Source organism: Zea mays, chromosome 2 (assembly GCF_902167145.1).
Source record: "Zea mays cultivar B73 chromosome 2, Zm-B73-REFERENCE-NAM-5.0, whole genome shotgun sequence".
NCBI classification, from domain to species: Eukaryota; Viridiplantae; Streptophyta; class Magnoliopsida; order Poales; family Poaceae; genus Zea; species Zea mays.
Genome location: NC_050097.1, coordinates 210,770,678 through 210,777,896, shown reverse-complemented (window position 1 = coordinate 210,777,896; position 7,219 = coordinate 210,770,678). Strand labels below are relative to the sequence as shown.

The 7,219-nt window shown below is 44.8% G+C and overlaps 1 non-coding gene across 1 annotated transcript; it reads left to right on the top strand.

Moving 5' to 3' along the window:
- Positions 1–1,384: 1,384 nt before the first annotated feature.
- LOC111591072 (small nucleolar RNA snoR31) lies at positions 1,385–1,480 on the top strand. Its single transcript, XR_004856834.1, has one exon. It is a non-coding gene; the product is annotated as a small nucleolar RNA snoR31 (small nucleolar RNA).
- Positions 1,481–7,219: the final 5,739 nt, after the last annotated feature.

Genomic DNA, 7,219 nt, shown 5'->3' with positions numbered 1-7,219 from the left:
CAACGGAAGGTGGCCGAGGATCTCCTCCCCTCTCCTCCGTGATCCCCGTCATCGGCGCCGCCATCAACGCCCCCCTCGCGCCCTCCATTACCTCTGCTCCGCGATCTGCCACCGCATTCGGTTCCGCTGAGCTCGTTCCCTCCGAACGCGTACCCGTCGCGACAGTTTTCGCCCCCACCGCGCCCAAGCTCACCGTCGTCGTGCACCGTGCCTCCTCCCCTCACCCAACGTCGGGGCCGCCGGCCACAAGCGCGCGCTCGCCTTGCCTCCTGCGCCTCCACCAGCTGACCTGGCTCCAGATCTGGACCCCGAGTTCGAGTCCTCGCTCGAGGCCATGGTGCTACTGCAGCGCTCCATCGCGACAGTGGGAGCTACCCTTCAAGGTGGATGAGATGCTTAGCAAGGCCATGGTGGTGGTGGCGTGGTCGACCGTATCGGCACGGCAGCATCGGATGAGCGGCCGCCGGCGGGATGCTAGGCGGAAGAGCGTCACCATCAGCCCGGAGCTGTCGCAGAGCCAGAACCGCATCTACCTCCACGACACCGTCAGTAAGGACCTCTTCTCTAGGAAGATTCGGGGCCAGAGTCGATGATGGAGTCCAAGAGGGCGCCATCTCTCCTCCCTCGCTCGCCGGCCAATGGAACCACCCACCCCCGCCATCCGCGCCCGGTCATGAGGAGGAGGAACATCGGGCCTGGGCAACACGAGCACCTCGTGGCCCGGGTGCGCGACGACGAGGGACCCGCTCTGCTCCAACCAGATACTTGCGTCATCCCAGGCGCATCCCTCAGGCTGTGGTGTGCGGATCCAATCCTATCTTCCCCAGCCCGCGCAGCCCCGTCGTACCCCCGCTCGCGGTTGCCGTTCGACAATCTCGCCCGCGAGATGCGTTGCGCCCCCCTAACCCAAGCGAGGCATGGTGACACGGAGCTAGAAGGGCGCTGCTACAGGGTCGCCCTTGGTGAGAGGGCGGGGGCCAGGAGATCTGTTTTCGATGGGGGAGCCAGCGCAGGCGAATGGCTACCGGGGCGGAGGTAGCGGTCGTGGAGGAAACGACAGTGGGGGCGCCGACTGATGAGGCGGCGCATGCCACGGCCGGTGGCGGGGAGGATGCATTGCAGATGGAGGCTGGCTGTACCTGTTCCGATCCAACCTATTTGGGATGCAGTACTCGCGCAAGCGCTACTTCGTGCTCGAGGACGCCGCGCTACTTCGTGCTCGAGGATGCCGCGCTTCGCTGCTTCAAGTCTGCGCCGTCCTCCAAGGGCGAGGTACCCTATTGCCACCACTGAATAACTACAGGCCCCCTCCAATCTTGTTTCGTTGTTTTTCCCTGATCCGTAATTTGATTTTAGTTGTTTTTTATGCTCCGTGATTTGATTTTGGATAGTGAAGATAAACTGATGCATAATCCAGCACTTGATCTGAGGCCGGCTTTTGTCGAGCGACTGATGCACAGACATATCTGTATGAGTCCTTAACATCCTGTAATGGTTTTGACCATTGTTTTCTATTCTTGTGCTGTTGAATTGCATCTCTATATTTTTCTTTGTAGTATCTGATGGCGAAACCTCGAAACAATCTTAGAACAGGTTCTAAATTGTATTACGTTCTTTTCAAATTGATAACGTGGTGATGAAAGATCGGGTCATGCTGACTTGTAGTTCAATATGGCCAGCAGCTCCAGCAGGGTGAGAAAGATCGTCATCAGGTTCTAAAGGATTTCTCAAAGTTGCTTGATGATCAGGTAATGCTATTAAATAGAAATATGTGCAAAGTCATTAGTTCGAACTCCCTGATCTGCTTTAACTTGCATACTTTAGCTTCTCTCTAGATATTTGCCTCGAATTGTTTCTCTAGGACAGCAGTGGCTACCTATAAAAAAAACAGGGCGCTGCTCCGGAAGCTCTCCTTGGTTGACCTAGCGGGCCTCTCCTTGGTCGGTGCAATGGATACAACTTCTGTGTATGTGGGGATCCCGTGTATGTGTGTGTGTGATAGATTGGCGTCATTGACCTGTATAACTGTGTTGATTTTTTATCTCCCTTCTTCCACAGGTGACATCCCCTTCCACAGCGGCTGCAATGTTGGGCTTATGGATGAGGGAATAGTGGCTGCAATGGCTTATCCTATTATTCATGCGACTTGTGAGTGAGTACAGGTGTTTAATCACTACTTCGAGGAGCTCGAAGAGGAGTCGCTGAGAGATAACTTTGTTGTTGTGGTAAGCAAATTTCAAGTAGTTCTGTTTGATGTGCGGCTGGGACTTGACAGAATAGGGCGCCATTTTGTGCTTACAATATGAGTTGCTTGATGAGCTGATGAATTTTGGGTACCCACAATATATAGCGGCGCGGAAGCCCAACACCAAGGGCTCCTAGGACGGGCGGCGGCCGCCGCAAGAGGTTACAGGTCAGCTGATACAATCCTGGATCTGTTTTTGCACTTTTTTCACTGATACAATCCTGCTACTTTTTAGTTGCATAAATTACAGTTTACAGTTCAATGTACATATTAGTGACCTGCAAGCAGTAAAAATCACAATATTAGAAGATAGGAGTAGGGATCCTGGCATCACATATTACTACTACAGTTTAAGTTTTTTGCAACATTATAGCCACATCTACTGAAGACAAGCAACTCTTATTTACTGCTACAGTTTAATTCTGGGATGTATTCACAATTCTGAACCTTCCAACTTTTCGGTAGATGTCTACTTAGAATTTAAGTTTTGAGGATCTTATTTACTAGATTAAACTTCAGCAATAGACATTAATTTAGAATACCCAATTTATTGCAATCTACTTATCTGTCGCATAACTCTTTTTTAGTGTCTAGCTTATATACCTCTGCTCGTGCAGACAAGATATTGCTAAAGGAGGTGCTCGCACGGAGGAGGACCTCAATGTGGTGGGCATACTTTGCAGGTTGAATCGTTTCTAACCTTATTAAAGTTTCATTCTTGTAACATGAAAGTCATATATAGTTTTCTGAATGGGACATATTTTAACTAAACGAAACAATGTTTAACACACAAATTACTTGTTTAGAGCCTCCTCTCGTTCATAAAGATTGTCCACGTTTCTGAGCAAACTACTGTAATTTCAGATTTCTCCACTAATTTATGCAGAGAAACTATCAAAATAAGATCTTGTCAGATTTCAGATACCACTAACAGTAACCAGTAAGTCTAAGGGCCTACTCAGAACTCATTCTCAGAGTGAGGTTCTGGATTCTAAACAGCGGATGTAGAATCTGGATAAGGGGTGTTTGGATCTTTATCATAGTGATTATTGCCTTTGCATAGTTGGATTCTAGAATCTAATTCTAGGACCCAATTGTTTGGATCACATTCTCATTTTTCTTAGGAGATCCAAACAGGGTCTAAGTGTGCTTCCATATATTCATGCCAAAACCATGCCATGGAAAACTAAGTGCAGTGCAACTCAAGATGGGCACAGAGTACCTAGGCATATATCTTCAGCACATAACACAAAAGGACAAATAGAAAAGGCCCAGAATGGAGATGCAAAATTCGAAGAGAGAATAAATTTCACCATGACCATGGATGCAGTTTGATAATCTGTCATGAATCAAACTTTAGAGATAACTCTGTACTTACCAAGACCAACAGCCTGGAACTTATGATTCTGAGAGATGTTTCTGTGGGTCAGCTGTGTCAAAGCAAAATACAGTCCAGCTACATCTATGAATCCAATAAAAACTTTCATTAACTCCTGCAAGTGAAAACAACAGGATAGATAAGAGGACACCAAGTTAGAATCAAAGTGTACTTTGTGTGTATAATAAAATGTAGTAAATATACCTGATAGGGGTCAAACCTATCATTCTCAGGTACTTTGAGCAATGTTGCCAAGCAAACAAGCTGCCAATATGATATAGCAACATTAGAGGACAATGAACTACTGTTGGTTCACTGAACTTATCATGATAATAAGCATAGAAAAAAATTGAATAGTATGGGAAGGAATTACACAAGTAACATCAGCACTGAAAGTTAACAACAAAACTTTATACCATGCAGAATAAACTATAGAAAACTGAAATCAGGGAAAGGCTGAATAACTTCTTAAAAAACAAAGAAAAAACTAAAATTAGGGCTATGTTCCATTTTCAATTTCGTCCTCACAAATATAGTAGTAAGATTTGTCTCAATTTATATATAAACTAAAATTAATTTTTTTATCCTGTTACCATATTTGTTGTACCGAAATGCTATCAAGAAGTAAATGGTATTTGGTTTTATAACCAACATGACAATGAAGGTGCTGATCAGGTCTTCTAATTTGTTGTTCAGCTCGTTAGTTTTGTGGAGCTTCTCTCGTTTTGCTAATGGTTAGTGATTTGTTTTTGGTTTGTGATAAGTCGGATGAGATGATCTTCGAGGCCACGGTGCGATCCGAGCAGGTCGGTGCGTAGGCACTCTAGACAATACAAATTCATCTCGTTTGTGGCGATTGTTTCTGATTTTGGCGTTCAGCAAGCTGTTATAGGGATTTTTCTAAACCGTGAGTGTGTTAGGAACCTTGACCATGAAATTCAATGTTTACATATACTTATTTCAAAATGTAGCCATCTTCACACATGTCGCAAACATCATGTGTGCATATCAATGCTATCTTACTCCATGAACAAAGACATCTTTCCATTGAAATATATTTACACATATATATGGTTTCTACAGTTCTTTGATTTTAATGGTTACCCATGTCCTATGAGAAGGAACCCTTCAGATCACTTCTTGATGATGATAAATAAATATTTCGAGGTGTTTATATTATGTGCTAAATCAAGGTCATTCTTTGTTCCTTGCTTGTATGTTTTCCTATGCTTTCAATAGGAACTTGAGGAAGCATCCACCCTTTTGGTACCAAGTGCGACAAAATTCATACAAACTTCGGTAGATTCTTTAATGGATTGAAGAAGTTTACCTGAAAATATATCAGTTATATTTTCCCCACCAAATTACAAATGTTCTGGAATGACTTCTCTACACTTTTATGTAGGGTTACCATCTATTTCACACTTCATTCCTTTTACACTAGACTATTTTGTGCTATACGAGATGCTGAATGATCAAATAGCTAGCAAGGGGAAGAGCAATCGAGGAAGGAAGGCAAAGGATGCACCTAGGAGAAGCAAAATAGCATCCATAGTTTGCCTAGAATGTTAGAGTATTGGAATTCAAGTCAGCGGAGATGAACTTGAGAAGCCAAGCATTTCTTTATCTGAGGTTTGGTGCACATATTCAATCTTCTCATGTCAGTCCCTGATTTTTTATCCAGGCAATTTTTTTTTCAATTTACTTTAGTGTAAAACAAGTGTGCACCTAAATTGGTTGGATATTGGCACTTGCATATGTTTCGTTTTAATATGAAAGCAATCGAAGCTCACAAAGCTTGGCTGAAGAGTCCTGAAATGCTTGAAAATTGTTCCATTGGGCTTCATTTCCCTCAGAAGATGTGGAGAATTCTGAGGTAGTTTCAGAGGCACACTATTCATAATGTTCTGTTAATACAACTCACACCGTCTTCATTTCCCTTTGTAGGAGAAGTTGATGCCACTGAAGTCGCTTCCCAGATGTTCATCCCATGTTCTGTATGCTACCACGTCAACCTGATTTCTTGGTACTATTGTTTACTTGTTATAATTCCCACGTTCTGAATCTGAAGTTCAAAGATGTCTCCAAACAACCAGAAGACATGGACGTAAGCAACTAACGATCATTGTGAAAATATTATTTTTATTGGAGATATTCAGTGCAAAGCCCACTCACCAAATAATTGTGATGTATTCTTCTTTCTCCCATCTTGTTAGTTTGTTAGTCTATGCAATCTGCATCAAATAACCTTTTGTGATTATTTGTTCTTCAGTTGATGTATACAGAGACATAAGTGTTACACTAATGTTGATTATTGTTCCATCTTTGTAAGCCAATCTTGCACCACAACATTTGTTGTAACTTAACCGTGTGGAATAAGATATATGCTGATAAACTCACACATATACCTCATATTATATCCATGTACAGGCAAGAGACAAGGAGATAGTGTTGAAGCTTCGCTTCAGATGGGGCTTGGCAAAGATGCAGTTTGATCTCCTTATTTCTCTTTTCTGTTCCCCATGAGGTGTAGCATGTGCAATGATCCCACTAAGATTTCTCATGGATTCTTTGCTACTGTATTTGAACCTGCCAATATGAATGTTTTGTTGAACCCATTTGAAGACCACTGCATTTTCGTATTGTCCAGGTATCTCTATGTTCTCCATCCTCTTCCTATCACTAATGTGTGGCCCCTACATGTCATCTTCTTTCTCCTTTTCTATCTTATTCCTCCTTTCCTTTCTTCTCCAGATTGTGTTAACAAATGTAGACATTGTTGGAAAGGATTAAAAGATGTTGACACAATACCTATTATGTAATAGAAACCGTCGCAACGCACGGGTACCTAACAGAGAAGGAGGACGTCGTTGTGTGGGTGTTGAGTTGTATTTCGAATGGGCCATGGGCCGTATTTTTGTGTGGAACTGTAGATGGGCTAGCCCAGGGAGGGTGAAGATATAAGCGGTAATCAAACAGAGACGAGGCAGGAAAAAATAGAATACAAATTCCATCTCAAACTCGGTGTTGTCGTTCCCTTGGCGGCGATTCCTGGTGCTCACGTCGCGGCGATCTTCGTCGACGGCCACGGGCTATGACAACTGGTATTAGAGTCAGGCGTCCTCGGCGGCGTGCGGAGCGGGACGCGCTTCCTCCGTGGCGCTCTATTTCGGTGTCGCGTCTTCGCTACTCGGCGACCTTCGACGGGAGGTCGGCTTGGTGTTCACGGCGGCACAGTGGAAGCGTGGTGGTGGTGGCGGTGATTTGGATTCCACTGGCATGTGGCAGCGGTAGAGAACAACGCTCACGACCTGTTCGATAGAAGGTCTAAGTGCCTTCCTGTAGTCTGGGCTTCGCGTGCACTGTGAGTTGGTGTTCGATTTTCTCTATTTGGAAACCGTGTATATCGGTGCCTGCTGGAGTCTATGGTGGGAAAGTCGAAGGAGGAAGGGGATCGGTGGGAGGAGTTGATGGCGAAGTTGGAGCTACTGGCAGAGAAGGTGGCCGGTGTGGAAGGAGTTCAACAGCAGTTGCTGGGGATAACGGGCATGGCCACGGGGGTTGCATGGAAGGCCAAGGAGGAGAGGGTCCAGGGT